The sequence below is a fragment of the Grammomys surdaster genome, unplaced genomic scaffold (assembly GCF_004785775.1).
Source record: "Grammomys surdaster isolate TR1022 unplaced genomic scaffold, NIH_TR_1.0 125849, whole genome shotgun sequence".
NCBI lineage: Eukaryota > Metazoa > Chordata > Mammalia > Rodentia > Muridae > Grammomys > Grammomys surdaster.
Window position 1 is genome coordinate 1,448,161 of NW_021620675.1, and position 19,229 is coordinate 1,467,389.

Sequence of the window (19,229 nt, forward strand, 5' to 3'; positions counted from 1 at the left end):
ACCCCGCCCCTCCGGAATTCCACTTCCCTTCTGCCCCTGCCTGGTCCTCTGGGCTGGAGCAGACACAGAGTCGGTCTGCTCCCGTCCTGTTGAGAAACTGAATCCTGAGTCATCCAGGAGCCACTGCACTCAGAGCAGCTGACACAGAGTCGGTCTGCTCCTGTCCTGTTGAGAAACTGAATCCTGAGTCATCCAGGAGCCACTGCACTCAGAGCAGCTGGAGCCACTGCACTCAGAGCAGCTGAAACTGAATCCTGAGTCATCGAGGACCCACTGCACTCAGAGCAGAAGGATTTCCAGATCCAAGAGGTGGCCTGAGTCCCAGGAGTTCTTCCACCCAGGAGATTAGGAGCATAAGACCACAGAGACCTCTGGACTCTGAGGAGCTCTGCAATAAGCAAGATAACTGGAAATACAGACTCCAGTTTTACACAGTGAGGGCAGGTACCACTAGAGTTAACCAGATGGTGAAAGGCAAGCGCAAGAACATAAGCAACGGAAACCAAAGTTTCTTGGCATCATCAGTGCCCAATTCTCCCAATATAGCAAGCCCTGAACACCCCATTACACCTGAAAAGCAGGATTCAGAATTAAAATCACTTCTCATGATGATGATAGAGGATTATAAGAAGGAATTAAGTAACTCCCTTAAAGAAATACAGGAGAGTACAAGTAAACAGATAGAAGCCCTTAAAGAGGAATCACAGAAATCCCTTAAAGAAATGGAAGAAAACACAAAGAAGGAATTAAACAAAAACATTCAGGATCTGAAACTAGAAATAGAAACAATAAAGAAAGTTCAAAGGGAGACAACCATGGAGATAGAAAACCTAAGAAAGAGATCAGGAGTCACAGACGCAAGCATCACCAACCGAATACAAGAGATAGAAGAGAGAATCTCAAATGCAGAAGATACGGTGGAAAATATTGACACAGTTGTCAAAGAAAATGCAAAATGCAAAAAACTCCTAACTCAAAACATCCAGGAAATCCAGGACACAATGAGAAGACCAAACCTAAGGATAATAGGTATAGATGAGAATGAAGATTCCCAACTTAAAGGGCCAGTAAATATCTTCAACAAAATTATTGAGGAAAACTTCCCTAACCTAAAGAACAAGATGCCCATAAACATACAAGAAGCCTACAGAACACCAAATAGACTAGACCAGAAAAGAAATACCTCCCGTCACATAATAATCAAAACATCAGATGCACAAAACAAAGAAAAAATACTAAAAGCAGTAAGGGGAAAAGGTCAAGTAACATATAAAGGCAGACCTATAAGAATTACACCAGACTTCTCACCAGAGACTATAAAAGCCAGAAGAGCCTGGATTGACATCATACAGACACTAAGAGAACACAATTGCCAGCCCAGATTACTATACCCAGCAAAACTCTCAATCACTATAGATGGTGAAACCAAGATATTCCATGACAAAACCAAATTTGCACAATATCTTCCCACAAACCCAGCACTTCAAAGGATAATTGATGGAAAATGCCAACACAAGGAGGGAAACTACAACCTAGGAAAAGCAAGTAAGTAATCTTCCAACAACCCCCAAAAAAGATACAAACATAACTTTACCTCTAATAAAAAAATAACAGGAAGCAACAATCATTTTTCCTTAATATCTCTTAACATCAATGGTCTCAATTCCCCAATAAAAAGACACAGACTATCAGACTGGATACACAAACAAGACCCAGAATTTTGCTGCATACAAGAAACGCACCTCAGTGACAAAGACAGACACTACCTCAGAATAAAAGGGTGGAAAACAATTTTTCAAGCCAATGGTCCCAAGAAACAAGCTGGAGTAGCCATTCTAATATCAAATAAAATCGACTTTCATCCAAAATTAATCAAAAAAGATAAGGAAGGACACTTCATACTCATCAAAGGAAAAATCTACCAAGGTGAACTCTCAATTCTGAACATCTATGCTCCAAATGCAAGGGCACCTACATACATAAAAGAAACTTTACTAAAGCTCAAAACACACATTACACCTCACACAATAATAGTGGGGGATTTCAACACCCCACTGTCAGCAATGGACAGATCATGGAAACAGAAACTAAACCAAGACACTTTGACATTAACAGAAGTTATGAACCAAATGGACTTAACAGACATCTATAGAACATTTCATCCTAAAACAAAAGAATATACCTTTTTCTCAGCACCTCATGGTACCTTTTCCAAAATAGACCATATAATTGGTCACAAAACAAGCCTCTACAGATACAAAAAGATTGAAATAATCCCTTGCATCTTATCAGATCACCACGGACTAAGACTGGTCTTTAATAATGACAAAAACAATGGAAAACCCACGTACACATGGAAACTGAACAACTCTCTACTCAATGATGACTTGGTCAAGGAAGAAATAAAGAAAGAAATAAAAGACTTTTTAGAATTCAATGAAAATGAGGACACATCATACCAAAACTTGTGGGACTCCATGAAGGCAGTGCTAAGAGGAAAGCTCATAGCTCTAAGTGCCTACAAAAAGAAACTGGAAAGAGCACACACTAACAAGTTGACTGCACAACTAAAAGCTCTAGAACAAAAAGAAGCAAATACACCCAGGAGGAGTAGAAGGCAGGAAATAATCAAACTCAGGGCTGAAATCAACCAAATAGAAACAGAAAGAACAATACAAAATATCAATAAAACCAGGAGTTGGTTCTTTGAGAAAATCAACAAGATAGATAAACCCTTAGCCAGATTAACCAGAGGGCACAGAGACAGTATCCAAATTAATAAAATCAGAACTGAAAAGGGAGACATAACAACAGAAACTGAAGAAATTCAAAAAATCATCAGATCCTACTACAAAGGCCTATACTCAACAAAACTGAAAAACCTGGATGAAATGGACAATTTCCTAGACAGATACCAGGTACCGAAGTTAAACCAGGAGCAGATAAACCATCTAAATAGTCCCATAACCCCTCAGGAAATAGCAGCAGTCATCAAAAGCCTCCCCACTAAAAAAAGCCCAGGACCAGATGGTTTTAGTGCTGAATTCTATCAGACCTTCAAGGAAGACCTAATACCAATTCTCTTCAAACTATTCCACAAAATAGAGACAGAAGGAACACTACCCAATTCGTTCTATGAAGCTACAATTACACTCATACCCAAACCCCACAAGGACCCGACAAAGAAAGAGAACTTCAGACCAATCTCCCTTATGAACATCGATGCAAAAATACTCAATAAAATTCTAGCAAACCGAATCCAAGACCACATCAAAACAATCATCCATCATGATCAAGTAGGTTTTATCCCAGGAATGCAGGGATGGTTCAATATTCGGAAATCCATCAATGTAATCCACTATATAAACAAACTTAAAGAAAAAAACCACATGATCATCTCACTAGATGCTGAGAAAGCATTTGACAAAATTCAACATCCCTTCATGATAAAAGTCTTGGAAAGATCAGGAATTCAAGGCCCCTACCTAAACATAGTAAAAGCAATTTACAGCAAACCAGTAGCCAACATCAAGCTAAATGGAGAGAAACTTGAAGCAATCCCACTAAGATCAGGGACTAGACAAGGTTGCCCACTCTCCCCCTACCTATTCAATATAGTACTGGAAGTCTTAGCCAGAGCAATTAGACAGCAAAAAGAAGTCAAAGGGATACAAATAGGAAAGGAAGAAGTCAAAATATCGCTATTTGCAGATGATATGATAGTATACTTAAGTGACCCCCAAACTTCCACCAGAGAACTCCTAAACCTGATAAACAACTTCAGCAAAGTGGCTGGTTATAAAATCAACTCAAACAAATCAGTAGCCTTCCTCTACATGAAAGATAAACAGACTGAAAAAGAAATTAGGGAAATGACACCCTTCACAATAGTTGCAAATAATATAAAATACCTTGGTGTGAATCTAACCAAGCAAGTGAAAGACCTGTATGACAAGAACTTCAAGTCTCTGAAGAAAGAAATTGAAGAAGATCTCAGAAGATGGAAAGATCTCCCATGCTCATCGATTGGCAGGATTAATATAATAAAAATGGCCATCTTGCCAAAAGCAATCTACAGATTCAATGCAATCCCCATTAAAATCCCAACTCAATTCTTCACAGAGTTAGAAAAGGAAATTCTCAAATTCATATGGAATAACAAAAAACCCAGGATAGCGAAAACTATTCTCAACAATAAAAGAACTTCTGGAGGAATTACCATCCCTGACCTCAAGCTGTACTACAGAGCAATAGTGATAAAAACTACCTGGTATTGGTACAGAGACAGGCAGGAAGATCAATGGAATAGAATTGAAGACCCAGAAATGAACCCACACTCCTATGGTCACTTGATCTTTGACAAAGGAGCTAAAACTGTCCAGTGGAAAAAGGACAGCATTTTCAACAAATGGTGCTGGTTCAACTGGAAGACAACATGTAGAAGAATGAAAATTGATCCATTCTTATCCCCTTGTACAAAGCTCAAGTCTATGTGGATAAAGGACCTCCACATAAAACCAGATACACTGAAACTAATAGAAGAGAAGGTGGGGAAAAGCCTCGAATACTTGGGCACAGGGGAAAAGTTCCTGAACAGAACTCCAATGGCATATGCTCTAAGATCGAGAATTGACAAATGGGACTTCATAAAATTGCAAAGTTCCTGTAAGGCAAAGGACACTGTCAATAGGACAAAACGACAACCAACAAATTGGGAAAAGATCTTTACCAATCCTTCATCTGATAGAGGGCTAATATCCAATATATACAAAGAACTCAAGAAATTAGACTCCAGACAACCAAATTACCCTATTAAAAAATGGGGTATAGAGCTTAACAAAGAATTTTCAACGGAAGAAACTCAAATGGCCGAGAAGCATCTAAAGAAATGTTCAGCATCCTTAGTCGTCAGGGAAATGCAAATCAAAACAACCCTGAGATTCCATCTCACACCAGTCAGAATGGCTAAGATTAAAAACTCAGGTGATAGTAGATGCTGGCGAGGGTGTGGAGAAAGAGGAACACTCCTCCATTGTTGGTGGGACTGCAAGATGGTGCAACCACTTTGGAAATCAGTCTGGCGGTTCCTCAGAAAATTGGACATAGCATTACCCGAGGATCCAGCTATACCACTCCTAGGCATATACCCAGAAGATGCTCGAACATATAACAAGGACATATGCTCAACTATGTTCATAGCAGCCTTATTTATAATAGCCAGGAGCTGGAAAGAACCCAGATGTCCTTCAACTGAGGAATGGATTCAAAAAATGTGGTATATTTACACAATGGAGTATTACTCAGCTATTAAAAACAATGAATTCGAGAGGTTCCTTGGTAAATGGATGGAACTAGAAATTATCATCCTGAGTGAGGTAAGCCAATCACAAAAGAAGACACATGGTATTCACTCACTGATTATTGGATATTAGCCCAGAACCTTGAAATGCCCAAGATGCAACTCACAGGCCACATGAAGTCCATAAAGAAGGAAGACCAAGTGAGGGTGATTCGGTCCTTCTTAGAAGGAGTAACAAAATACTCAAGGGAGCAAATATGGAGACAAAGTGAGGGACAGAAACTGAAGGAGGGGCCGTCTCAAGACCACCCCACCTGAGTATCTATCCCATGTGCAATCACCAAAGGTAGATGCTGATGTGGAAGACAGGAAGTGCATGCTGATAAGAGCCTGATATGGATATCTCCTCAGAGGCCTTCAAGAGTCAGACATATTCAGAGGCAGATGCTCACAACTAGACATTGAACTGATCATGGGGTTCTCAATAGAGGAGTTAGAGTGAAGACTGAAGGAGCTGAAAGGGTTTGTGGCACCATGAGGAGAGCAACAATACCAACCAACCACAGCTCCCAGGGTCTAAACCACCAGCCTGGGAGCACTTAGGGGGGGATCCAGGGCTTCAGCTGAATATGTAAAAGTGGAGGGCCCTGCTGGGCACAGGTGGAAGAAGAGAACCTTGACCTCATGAAGGCTGGATGCCCCAGGGGGTGGGAATTTTGAGGGTGGGGAGGTGGGAGTGGGGGGGTGTAGATAGAGGTTACATCCACAGAGAAGAAGGAGGAGGGGCGAGGGGATTGGGGGTTCCGAGGGGGTGGTGGGGGATGGGGTAAGGGGACAACATAGGAAATGTAAATAAATCATCCAATAAAAAAAAAAATAAAAAAAAAAAGACTTTGTGCTTTCATTCATAAGAAAGAACGGCATGTAATATTCTTTTTGGGTGCTCTTTTGTGTACTTTGAGAATTCTCGTTTCATCAGGTTGTAAACTGACCTGGAGAGTTATTTTCCTTTTCCGGGCTAAGTCATAGTTATTTCTCTGTCTCAATTTTAGAGTAGAAACTGTAGGAAGGTGGGAACTGTGTCCGTCTCATTATCTGATCTCGTAGCTTTAAGACTTGGCAGGAAGTAAAGGGTATGGGATAAGCTGGGGGCGGTGGCCAGGCCTGGAATCCCAGAAGTCAGAGGCATCATAAGTCATGGTGGTTGGTATACATTGAGGATTTCAGGGCAGCCGGGGCTAATGAGACTCTACCTCTTCACCCCACCCCTCTGCCTTCAAATATTAGATAAACAGCGCTCTCTCTACTTTCAAAGGTTTTTATTGGTAATTATTGTATTTCTTTTTTTGTCTCCCTTACTAAATTATTGCATGTTTCACTGGGGCTTAACAGGAAGAATCTAAAAGATAGTTGTTGAATAAATTAAAGAAAATTTCAAGCGACTTGAAAGAGCAATGTGCCACCATATTTTAGGTGAACAGGGGCAAGCCTGCAGCAGACTTTTCTCAGTGACAGGCTCTGAACTGTGCTCACTAACCTAGGCTGGCTAATTCCAGCTCAAGTAAATTCTGGGGGCCTACGGGCCTGATTCCTCCTGTCGGCCACCCTCTACCTCTGTAAAACTCACTTTCCTATTTCTCATTCCTTCTGGGTCCAAGCTTTCAACCAGCAAGTCATACAAACTAAGCCTCGTTAACAGAAAGCAACAATTAGAGAAGCCCAAAGCAGCACTGGCAGACAATAAATGTGGATTCAAACAAACAAACAAAATATTGTGCTTTTCCTGATTATTAAGCTACATGCTTATAATAGAGAAAAATGAAGCATCAAAATCCACAAGGAAAATAAAAAGCACACACAAAGCCCAGCTAAGTCATAAGTCATATGTCTTTATTTTAATAGGGAGTAGCAGTGAAGGGCCAGTCCCTACTGCCTGAGCCTGAGTCCCACCTCTTCACTGGAGGTTGTTTAACCTCCCACTGTCTCAGCTCCACCACTAGAAGGACAAGGATAGATTTCATTAGTATATGTGCTCAACACAGTCCCTGACCCTGGTAAGGCCTTTGTATTTTCTATTATCATTTTGACCAATAGTCTTCCAAATAGTTAAGACAGACCAACCAGTGGGCAGAAAAGAGGTATATCTATAAACATACTTACTTTAAAAAATATTAAAAACAAGACTGGAGATGTGGTTATTATTTCATCTCTGTATACTTCACTTTCTATGTCTAAAAAGGACTCCTTTTGAGGGGCTGGAAAGATAGCACAGCAGGTAAGAGCTCTGACTGCTCTTCCAGAGGACCTGGGTTTGATTCCTGACACCCACATGCTGGCTCATGACTACCTGTAACTCTAGTTCCAGAGCATCCGATGCTCTCTTGTGGCCTCTACAGGTGCCAGGCACACACATGATGCACAGATATATATGCAGGCAAAGCACTCATACATGTAAAAATAATTTTAAAAAATTAAAATTCTGGAATCATTCTATACCCGTGCTTGCTTTTCTTTCTGTGGTACTGGATACAGAGCCCAGGACCCCATTCACACCAGGCAAGAGCTCTACCCGACCAAGACCTCTAGGACCTACTTATACCCTTATTTGCTTTTGTCACTTCAAAGTACACCATAAGTATCTTTCTACTGTTTAGTCTTCAGCAGTATCCTTGTAGACAAAATTCCTAAACCCCACTTGACCACAGTCCTCACCACTCCCTATCGCCATCACACTCAGTTGCTTGATAACCATCTGAAGGTATTTGAGACTTCTGTACATTCAAACATGATTTGTAGTAATTGCGTATTGCTCCCTTTGTGCTATGACCATTCCCTCCCCTCTTCTTTCTCTCTCTCTCTCCCTTTCTCCCTCTCGTCCTCTCATATTATTCATGTGTTATTGGGAATCGAACCCAGAGCCTTAACCATGCCAGGCAAGTGCTCCATACTTGACTATTAAGATACACCCCCAATCATTTTCCTCTTCTTTTTTAAGATTTATTTTTATTTTTAATTGTATGTATGTGTATCTACATGTGAGTATGTGCACTTGAATGTAGGTGCCCTCAAAGACCAGAAGAGGGCACTGGATCCTCTGGGGCTGGAGTTGCTGGTAGCTGTGAACCACTTAGTGTGGGTGCTGGGAACCAAATGCTGGTCCTTTGAAAGGTTAATGCCTGCGTTACTGCTGAGCCATCTTGCCAGCTCTACCACCCACAGCCCTTATTCTTAGACAGTCTCTGTTGTTAGACGTTTAAGTGGTTTAACTGACTCTCATGCATGGAAGAATATTCTTTTTAAATAAATGAGTATCTGTAGTGGGAGATATTTAAATCTTCAACCCAAATATGACTGGTCAATGAAAACACAACTCAGTAATTATGAATATATTCTGTAAGTCTAGATTGGGCAGATACCCCTACACTACTCTGTTCCCCAGCTATGAGACCCTTATAACTTGAGGGTTTTCCAGACCCTGCGTCTGTCCTTCTACCTCCTGCTTCCCAGTCGTCCTCTCCTCATCTTCCTCCTCCATTGTCTTCCTCCAGTCCTCCCCTCTGCTGTCTTCCACCAACCTTTATTTCTCCACCTCCCCTTCTTCTGCCCAATCACTGGCTCCAGCCTTTATTTTACAAATTAAGATGGGCAGAAGGTTCACTAGAAATCACCTGTGTAATGACTCACACCTCCTCTGCAGCCCTTCGCAGGAAAGAGAAATTAGTATCAAACTACAAGGCCGGGCTATCCACAACAGGTATCTTGCCTGCATGTATTGTATGTACATCACATGCTGTGTGTGTGGTGCCCAAGTAGTCCAGAAGAGGGGACCAAATCCCCAGGAACTGGAGTTACAGACAGTTTTAAGTTGACATAGTAGTACCCAGAACTGAATGCAGGACTTCTGCAAGAGCAGCCAGTGCTCTAGCCCAGAATCTTAACCCTGTTCTTCAGTGACATCCAGGATTACCCAAGTTTCCCCAAGTTTCTTTTGCTTCAAAGATACCGTTGGTGGTGAGTAAGAGTAAGATTAGAGTAAGAGACAGAATATTCGTAGTCTCTGCTAACCTCTGTCATTAAAATCCAGAGTTAGCATGAGTCTAATTGCTTTTGTAGTTGTAACAGTAGGTGTCACCTGCTGCTCCATGCAGTGACCCTCACAAGGTCAACATCACTCAGTATTATACTGAGCAGAACTGAGGGTCAGATGGATTCACACACTTGTGTAAAGTTGGATATGGTGGGTAGTGCACAACTGTAATCCCGCCTTTGAGGAGGCAGAGACAGGATGATTGTGAGGGTTGCCCAGGAAAAATAGTGAGACCCTATGAAAAGAAGGAGGAAGGAAGAGAAGGAGGAAGGAGAGAGGAAGGGAAAGAGAAAAGGGAGGAAGAGGAAAATATTATATGAAGGTACATAACAATAAACAGAAAAGCCAAAATTCAAACCCAGGCTACTTTAAAGCACAAACCTATGTATCTCTAATAATTCTCCTTTGTTTAGCACTTTTATGTAATGGGTTTTTTTTTTTTGAGATTTCTAAAAAAATTTTATGTGTGCAATTATTTTGTCTTCGTGTATGTATGTGCATCACATGTGTGCCTAGTGTGTGCCTGGTGTTCATGGAACCCAGGAAAGGGCCTTGGATCCTCTGGTACTGTAGATGTTTGTGAGCTGCCAGGTGGGTGGGGACCCAAACCTGGGGCCCTCTGCAAGAGCAGCAAAAGTTTTTAGCAGCTGAGCCCTCTCTAAAGGCGTCCGGATAGACTGGCCCTGACAAGGGTGTGGCTACAGTGAAGAAGTACTGTAACTAATTCATAGATTAGGCCAAGACAGCAGCGCTCATCAGAGAGTGTGTAACTAACAAAGAACCCAGGAGCCTGTTGTGTTCTCCCGAGGTCGGAACCAGCACCCCAGCTGCTCTCAGAACTTAAATCGCTCCTGTAAGCACTTTGAGTTACATGTAGATGAAAGTACTATAGATTTTCCGCGTGCTTAGGCTTCTCTGGCTGCAGCAGGAATGCCAATTACAGAGCCGTGACAGGCCCTCTGGCCGACTCCAGCACAGCCTCATTCAGCAAGTTTGTCCTTTTTCTGCTGTTGCTCCCAGCTGACAGAGCTACTTTTAAAAAGGAAGTCATTTCTGCAAACGCATTTGAAGCAAGCTCATCCCTCTCTGGCTGTTGGCAGATAGGACTCTGGCAGAACAATCTAGAAATCTCGTTTCCAATGCTAAAATAGAAGTGCCTGGGTTTTTAGCTACTTTTTGAGTTGTTGTGCTCGTAAAATATAAACATATTAGTGGGCCTTGATTCATCTAAAATAGCATACTTTGGATATTGCAGGGTTTTTTATTTTATATTTAACAATGGGTTGGTTTTTTTTTTAATGTCAATGCACTTTGCACTGAAATTCATTGCATAATTAATTTAAGCAACTTTCTTCATTTGTTACACTCTTGATAGCCCTTCTAGTACTTAAAGGTTTTCTGATGCGCAATATAAACTGAGTATAAGAAGACAGTAGGCATTTGAATGAATCTAAGGGGGCAGAGAGCAAGTACAGGATGGGGGTCATGGATACTCCAGCACAGTAAGGACATTTGGAACACTTAGTGTCCTCTAGAACTGAATTGTCCAGCTCTAGAAAAGAGAGAAGCAGTTTGCTACCCCATCCTGAGAGTGCTGCTCATCAGCACGTGTCTCCACGATCCGCCTGTAGGTTAAATTATTTTTGCTTTTAGATTTATTTTATTATTATTATTTTTGAGCATATGTAAGAGTGTTTTGTCGGCAAGTATGTGTGTGCACCACATTGCTTGGTACCTAGAGAGGCCTGGGGAGGGTGTCAGGGTAGGGAACCTGGAATTATAGGTGATTGTTTGCCATATGTGGACAATAGGAACCAAGCCAGGTCCTCTAGAAGAACAGCCAGCGCTCTTGACTGCTGAGCCAGCTCTCCACCCTCCGTGAATCTGTTTTAACACAGGATGCCTTACCATGAAGATTCAAGCCTCACCTCACTGTTGGGTTGTTTGTTTTTTTTTTTTTAATTAAAAAGATACAAAAGATTAAAATGCAGAAAAAATGCTAATTATAAAAAATAAGACAGTCATTGCCATCCAGAGCCTACAGTTGTAATAACATCCCTCCTTCCCCGCCCCCCCCACCTCTGTCTCTCTTTTCTGAAAGCTTTAATTTATTTCCTCCCCAAAGACCAACTGCAATCCAAGGGGGTGAAAGGTCAAGATTTTATTGTCTTCATAATAAAATCGGCTTAGAAGTGAATCACTTGCCCCTTTCTCTTCTTGTCGCCTCCCAGCTCACAGTGCTTGCACCTCTTACTAGACAGCATCCTCTTAGATCTGAAGTTGGACTCGACGCACTCCAGTCTCAGCACTATCTTCTTTGTAGTTTTAGCCTTTTTGCGGAAAATAGGCTTGGTCTGCCCACCATAGCCACTCTGTCTCCTGTCATAACGCCGCTTTCCCTGGGCATACAAAGAATCCTTGCCCTTCTTGTACTGGGTCACCTTGTGGGGTTGGTGCATCCCCATTTCTTGTAGAATGTCCGGCGGGTCTTAGGAATGTTCACCATGTTGGCTGGAGCGCTATCAGCTCAGAAAGAGAGAGGAGAGAGCAGCAACGGAAGCTTATAGGAGGATAACATCCTTCTCTTACTGTGACTGAAACGGCCCCTGCTTTGTCTCCTTCACGCTGTCTCCACAGAACTGCTGGCCAATAGCAACTTCAGCAGGCACTCATTGTGGCCTGGCCTTCTGATGTTTCAAAATCAAATATGGTGTTTATGCCTTTAATAAATAGAGATGGCTCAGAGGCTAGGGGTACATGCTACTCTTCCAGAGGACCTGAGTTTCTTTCCCAGCACCCACCTCAAGTAGGTCACAACTGCCTGTAACTCTAGCTGTAGGGGATCCAACACTATCTTCTGGCCTCTGTGGATACTTGCATGGACACACATACACAATATAAAGGGAAGTTTTGTTATTGTTTTGGGTTTGGTTGGTTGGTTGGTTGGTTAGTTTGGGATTGTTGTTGTTGTTATTGTTTTCAGACAGGATGCTCTCACTATGTATCCTTGGCTGTCCTAGAACTAACTCCCTATGTAGATCAGGCTGGCCTCAAACTCCTGGAGATCCATCTGCCTCTGCCTTCCTAGTGTTGTGGTCAAAACCACGTGCGCCACACCTTACAAGAAAAGGTTTTTATAAATGGTTCAGTGAGGTGAGGAAGTGGCTTTATTCTGCTACAATAGCTTTTATTGGGACAGAAGTTAAATTTCATCTTTTTAAGATTGCATTACAATATGTTCTTGGTTTCTTTCTTTCTTTCTTTTTTCTTTCTTCTTCTTTTTTCCCCCTCAGTATAGTGAATATATTCCCCAATTTTAATCATACTTAAAACCTGGGATTATCCCTGCTTGATTAATTAAAATTAGTTCAACAAATATATGTGTAGGTGTCATCTGCCCAGCACTTTCTGTGATAGCTTGTTAGGAGTTGGCAATGACTCAGAAGATAAGTTTAGGCCTGTTATTTTATTCACTGCAGAATATTAATCTTCATAAATGAAGTTGACTTGTTGTCTTTTCTTCCATGCTATACCTGTTTGCCTTCTTTTCAATGTTAGTTTAACTTTAAATAAACACAAGTGTTTAATTGCTTTCTATGGTTATATACATATATACTTAACAAATGAATGTATCTTTTTTGTTTTCCTTTTTGGAGATAGGGTCTCATGTAGCCCAAGCTAGCCTCCAGCGAATCATATGGCTAAATTTGATCTTGAACTCTAACTCTCCTGCCTCTTCCTCCTAAGTGCTGGGATTGTAGGTTTGTGACAACACTCCTATCCTATTCAGTGCTAGGGATCAACCCTAGGGCTCCCTAAATATAAAGCAAGTACTCTCCCAACTGAGCTGCACCCCTGGAGAAATGTGTCTTTTTCTTAGAGGTTTTCTATAATGTATCCATAAAGTTATTTAGACCATGGAACCCTTCTTACTTTAATAAATAATATTAGTTATTATTGTTGTAGCAGCAGCAGCAGTAAACATATAACTGTTTCATGGCACATTCCTATAATCCTAGAACTTGGGAGGTAAAGGGAGGAGGATCAGAGACCTAAGGTCATGGACAGCCAAATTGTGAGCGTGAGGCCAGCCAGGGCTGTGTGCGACCTTGTCTTTACAGAAGTTTAAAATAGAGGCTGGAGAGAAAGTTTAGCTGCTACTTACTACTGTTACAAAGGACCTGAGTTTAGTTCCCAACACCCACGTCTGGGGGCTTAAAATTGCCTATAACTCCAGCTCCAAGGACATCAACACTCTTTCCTGGACTCTGTGCCTACCTGTATACACACACACACACACACACACATACACACACACACACACACACTGGGTTTGAGTAGTAGGGGTTTTCTGCTTGTTTTGTTGTTGTTTGATATTTTTGTTTTTGAGACTGAGTCAGGTTTGTAACCAAGTTGGCCTCAGCCCCGCCCCCAGCTCCCAGCGCTGAAATCATAAGGCTTATACCACCTTTTCTTTTTCAGAAAGAGATCTTGTTGGGTGTTTGCTTGCTTGCTTGCTTGCTTGCTTGTTTGCTTGGGTTTTGTTGTTGTTGTTGTTGTTGTTTTTGTTTGGTTGGTTGGTTTTTGGTTTGGTCTGGTTTAGTTTTGGTTTTGCCCAGTTTATTGGAGTGAATATATATTTTATTGATTTTTCCGATCTTTCAAGTTTGCAAGTACATTTCTACTGTTGTACAGCTTCTTTTTTCTTTTTTTTTTTGCATTTTGGTTTTAGTTATCTGTTTTTATTACGCTTTTATTCTGTGCTGAAGGGGGTATAGCCATGCTGCAGCAAGCTTGTAGAGGTCAGAGGGCAACTTTTAGAATTGATTTTCTCCTTCCACCAGGAGGGTTCCAGGGATCAAAGTCAGGTGGTCAGACTTGGTGGAAAGCCCCTTTAGCTGCAGAGTCATCTAGCTGGACTTGTTTTGTTGTTTGTTTGTTTGTTTAACTTTTTACTGATTCTTTGCAAGTTTCACATGATGCACCTCACTCATCTTCCCTTCCTTCCATATCTGTCTTCCGTCCTTGCAACCTTCTCCCAAAAGAGAAAAAAAAAATCTCAACATGGAAGCTACAGTGGGTCACCCTTTGCCCAAACAGTTTTGCTTGCAAATGTTCATTGCAATGAGTCATCACTGGTCTGGTTCAAGGCCTCTGGCTTCTACTCCACTATCAAGACTGGATCCTCACCAGGACTCCTTTAGGACATCCTGTTTTTGCCCTGTGTCATGGAGATCCTACAGCAGGACTGGCCCCTTCACTTAGTCCAGCAGATGTGGTAGATGTTGGGGTGGGCCAACTCGTAGCTCTAAATCTGGGTCTGGGTGGTAGATGAGTTGGTCAGAGCTGGCTCTCTTGCTTTGCCCAGGTGAAGTGCAGGCCCCTCTCAAGCACACTAGCCACTGCAGGGGTCACCTGTGCCCCCACCAGCAGGGCCAGCTCTACTGTACTGCCCAGGCAGGGTACAATGCCTGCTCTCCCAAGTCCTGCAGCGGGTGAGGGGTGGCTGCTTTCTGCAGCCCTCGGACATGAACATGACCCTAGGCGGGAGCCCAGACCAGGTATATCCCCATGGCCTTTGGTGGCAATATAGGATACTGATACCAACACAGATCCCTGCTGCTGCAGGACCACAGACCCAGACCTGGCCCACAGCAGCAGTATAGGCTGGGACATCACCATGGCTTCAGGCAACAGCGCAGGCTACTTACATCAGGCTCACCACCCTCGTGTCTCCAGTTCTCCTCTCTTCACAGTGCACAAACCATTCTGCCTCTCTTTCTCTCCCATCTCTCCACCACTTGCTCATCACAGCGGTGCCCACCCCTCTCTGTGTGATGGCAGGCGGACCTCTGGGTATCTTCCCTCTGTTTTGTTTTAAATACCACTTTCTATATGCTAAAAGGTTCTGCTTTGGTATGTCTTCAGCACTGTCTTTAACTGTAATCTTCATTTATCCAAGAACTCCATTTACTCTTGGAGCTATTGGTTAAGGCTCTGTTCCCTGCCCACTCCCCTCCCACTCCTTTCAGGACTCTTTGAGCCTGCTTGCATCCCCTGGGCTGGGGGTCAGCCTTCCCCCATTGCTGATCCCTGGACATTGTAGAGCTCATTTACACATTTGCCTTTCCTGTTCAGTTGACACCTTAAAAGATGTTCTGAGGCCTGCTATTCTGGCATCTGAAACAATAGTTCTCCAAGGGACAGCCTTCAAGCTTTGCATCAGCACCACCAGTAGTTTTAATTAAAAATACTGCTTCCTGGGAGCCATAATAGATCCATAAATCTATTATGCTAGAACATCTAGGTGCAAGGGCCTGAGATATCTATTTTTAACAAGCACCCCCCAAGATAAGTCCCGTTCAGTACCATGACATAACAACTGTGCTCTCAGGTAAGCTTCCGTTAGGTTCAGAGCAAGTCAACAGCACTCAAAGGGTGTAGGACTCCTGACAGACCCTGTATGGATGCTGTCTGCTTGAGCTTGCTCAGGACTTGTGTGTCTTGTCGTTGTTTCCTTGTTAGTCATGGGCCAGCTCTGGCTCTTACGTCCTTTTTGCCCCCTCTCCCACATTGATCTCTGAGCCTTATGAGGAAGGGGGGAGCTCTAGATGTCCTGTTCAGAAGTGAGCATTCAGTTGTCTCTGATGGCCATGCATCCAAGAGCATATGAGCAGCAGTGACTGGACCTAATGGTTTTCTGAATGAATGAATGAATGAATGAGGGAGAGGGAGAGGGAGAGGGGGGAAAGGGGGAAGAAGAGGAGGAGGAACAAAAGAGAAAAAACACAAATTGGGTAGGAAGAGAAGAGACCCAGGAGGAGCTGGAGAAGGGATACTTATGCTCAAAATATATTCTACAAAATCCTCAAAATATTATTTTTTTTTAATTAAAAAAATTTTTTTGGCTCTCTGATCCTCTCTGTTCCAGAGACAGCTGCGTCTTCTTGTGCAGTGCCAGCCTCGTCCTGTAGACAAAATGGTGAAGGTTGGTGTGAACGGATTTGGCCGTATTGGGCGCCTGGTTACCAGGGCTGCCTTCTGCTCTCCATCTGGTGGCAAAGTGGAGATTGTTGCCATCAACGACCCCTTCATTGACCTCAACTACATGGTCTACATGTTCCAGTATGACTCTACCCATGGCAAAGTCAACGGCACAGTCAAGGCTGAGAATGGGAAGCTTGTCATCAACGGGAAGCCCATCACCATCTTCCAGGAGCGAGATCCCGCTAACATCAAATGGGCCGATGCTGGTGCTGAGTATGTCGTGGAGTCCACTGGCGTCTTCACCACCATGGAGAAGGCCGGGGCCCACTTGAAGGGTGGGGCCAAAAGGGTCATCATCTCTGCCCCTTCTGCTGATGCCCCCATGTTTGTGATGGGTGTGAACCACGAGAAATATGACAACTCGCTCAAGATTGTCAGCAATGCATCCTGCACCACCAACTGCTTAGCCCCCCTGGCCAAGGTCATCCATGACAACTTTGGCATCGTGGAAGGGCTCATGACTACAGTCCATGCCATCACTGTCACTCAGAAGACTGTGGAAGGCCCCTCTGGGAAGCTGTGGCGTGATGGCCGTGGGGCTGCCCAGAACATCATCCCTGCATCCACTGGTGCTGCCAAGGCTGTGGGCAAGGTCATCCCAGAGCTGAACAGGAAGCTCACTGGCATGGCCTTCCATATTTCTACCCCCAATGTATCTGTTGTGGGTCTGACATGCCGCCTGGAGAAACCTGGCAAGTATGATGACATCAAGAAGGTGGTGAAGCAGGCATCTGAGGACCCACTGAAGGGCATCCTGGGCTACACTGAGGACCAGGTTGTCTCCTTCAACTTCAACAGCAACTCTCACTCTTCCACCTTTGATGCTGGCGCTGGCATTGCTCTCAATGACAGCTTTGTAAAGCTCATTTCCTGGTATGACAATGAATATGGCTACAGCAACAGGGTCGTGGACCTCATGGCCTACATGGCCTCCAAGGAGTAAGAAACCCTGGACCACCCACCCCAGCAAGGACACTGAGAGCAAGAGAGAGGCCCTCGGTTGCTGAGGAGTCCCTGTCCCCAACACTGAGCATCTCCCTCACAATTTCCTTCCCGGACCCCGATAACAACAGGAGGGGCCTAGGGAGCCCTCCCTACTCTCTGAAATACCATCAATAAACGTTTGCTGCACCCATCAAAAAAAAAAAATCTGTATTGAGGGTAGAGGTGTAGCTCCATGATAAAACTTATATTTATAAGGATTATTTTTGTCTTATTTCTGTATATGAGTGTTTTGCTTGACTTTAATATATATGCACTGCAAGTAAGCCTGTTCCTGCGGAGACCAGGAAAACATGTCAGATTCCCCTGGACCTGGAGTTATGGATTGCTGTAAGCCACGATGTTGATGCTGGGAATCAAACCCAGCTTCTCTGTAAGAATTAGCAGCCAGTGCTCCTGACCACTGAGTGGACTCTCCAGTCCAGAGCCCGTTTTTTTTTTTATATATATACTTGAGTTCCTGGGTTCAATTCCTATCGAGTGTGTGCGCAAACTGAGACACAGGGAGCATGCGTTTATTCCACAAAAGGTTATTCTTAGAGGTTATTCTTAACCTCTTAAAAGGTTAAGTTATTCTTAAAAGGTGTGGTCAAAAGGTTAAAAACTAGAGATTAATTTTGCTTCTAAAGTAAATCAGTTTCCAGCAATTTACAGTCTTCCGAATCAGAACAAGCTTCCTGTCAGTTACTGAATTCAGCACGATCATGACATAGTCCTGCAGCTGTGTCAAGAAGGGATGCAGACCGAGGCTAGAGGGACTTTATAAACTTCCAGCCCTCAGGGCCCCTAAAATGTTCTCACTTAGATGCATGAGCTCAGGGATGTTATGAATAGTAATACTGGGATTGTCAAGGATTCAGATATAATTCATGAATTAACAGAATGCTTACAAAAATTGGTCTGAGTAAATCACTCATTTTTTTTCAAGTTTAAGCACTGTTAAGGTATTTTCACTAAAATCTATGCATCTAGATGGCTTAATCTCTAAGAGTTGAAAATACATAACTCTTACCAAAACCGGGTATACCATGACAAAATAACCTTATCCACTGCCTATCTGAAGTTCAAGGACATGCGGGCAGGGAAAATGACTCATGAGGATACAATATATGCCTTCTATAACATAGTTCCTGTACTTCTTCCAGTATCACAAAGGTAAGAGATGAGTGTCAAACACCAGCTGTTAGCGCGGGCGGGCCTATAACCCCAGCTTTTGGGAGAAGTAGAAGCAGGAAGATTGCTGACATGTTCACAACCTTGACTGAAACTATAGAACTCTGAGCCAATGTAAACCTTTCTTTCTCTGTGTCTCTGCTTCTCTGTCTCTGTCTCTCTCTCTCCTGTCACTATCATCATGTCTTGGCTTTTGCACTGCTCTGCTTTCTATCTGTCCTACCTCTCCATGATATATTTGTCCATTGTAGTGTCATCCACTCACCCAGGACACCGGCCAGGCAACCCTTCCAATTTTTAAATTCATCCTCTCAGGCTTTCCTGTTACAGAAATGAAAAGCTGGTTAATACAGAATCAATAATTACTGGGCTCAGATTTCAAACCTCATTTTTTAAAAAGATAACATTTATTTGTCCTTGAACTAAAATTCTAAGCTGGACCTGAGGAGTGTGCCTGTAATCTTAATGCTTGGGAGGCTAAGGCCAGAGGGTCCTGGACCGAAGCCTGTCTGGGCACACAGTGAAAGCCTATCTCAAACCCTTCCCTCCAAAACACTTCAAAAACCATAAAAAATGTTAAATGGTGACACAAGCCTGTAATCCTAGCACTTAGAAGATAAA

The 19,229-nt window shown here is 43.0% G+C and overlaps 1 pseudogene; it reads right to left on the reverse strand.

Annotated features, from left to right (window-relative positions):
• Window positions 1–11,572: 11,572 nt before the first annotated feature.
• On the reverse strand, window positions 11,573–11,892 carry LOC114640665 (annotated as a pseudogene).
• Between the last annotated feature and the right edge of the window lie 7,337 nt (window positions 11,893–19,229).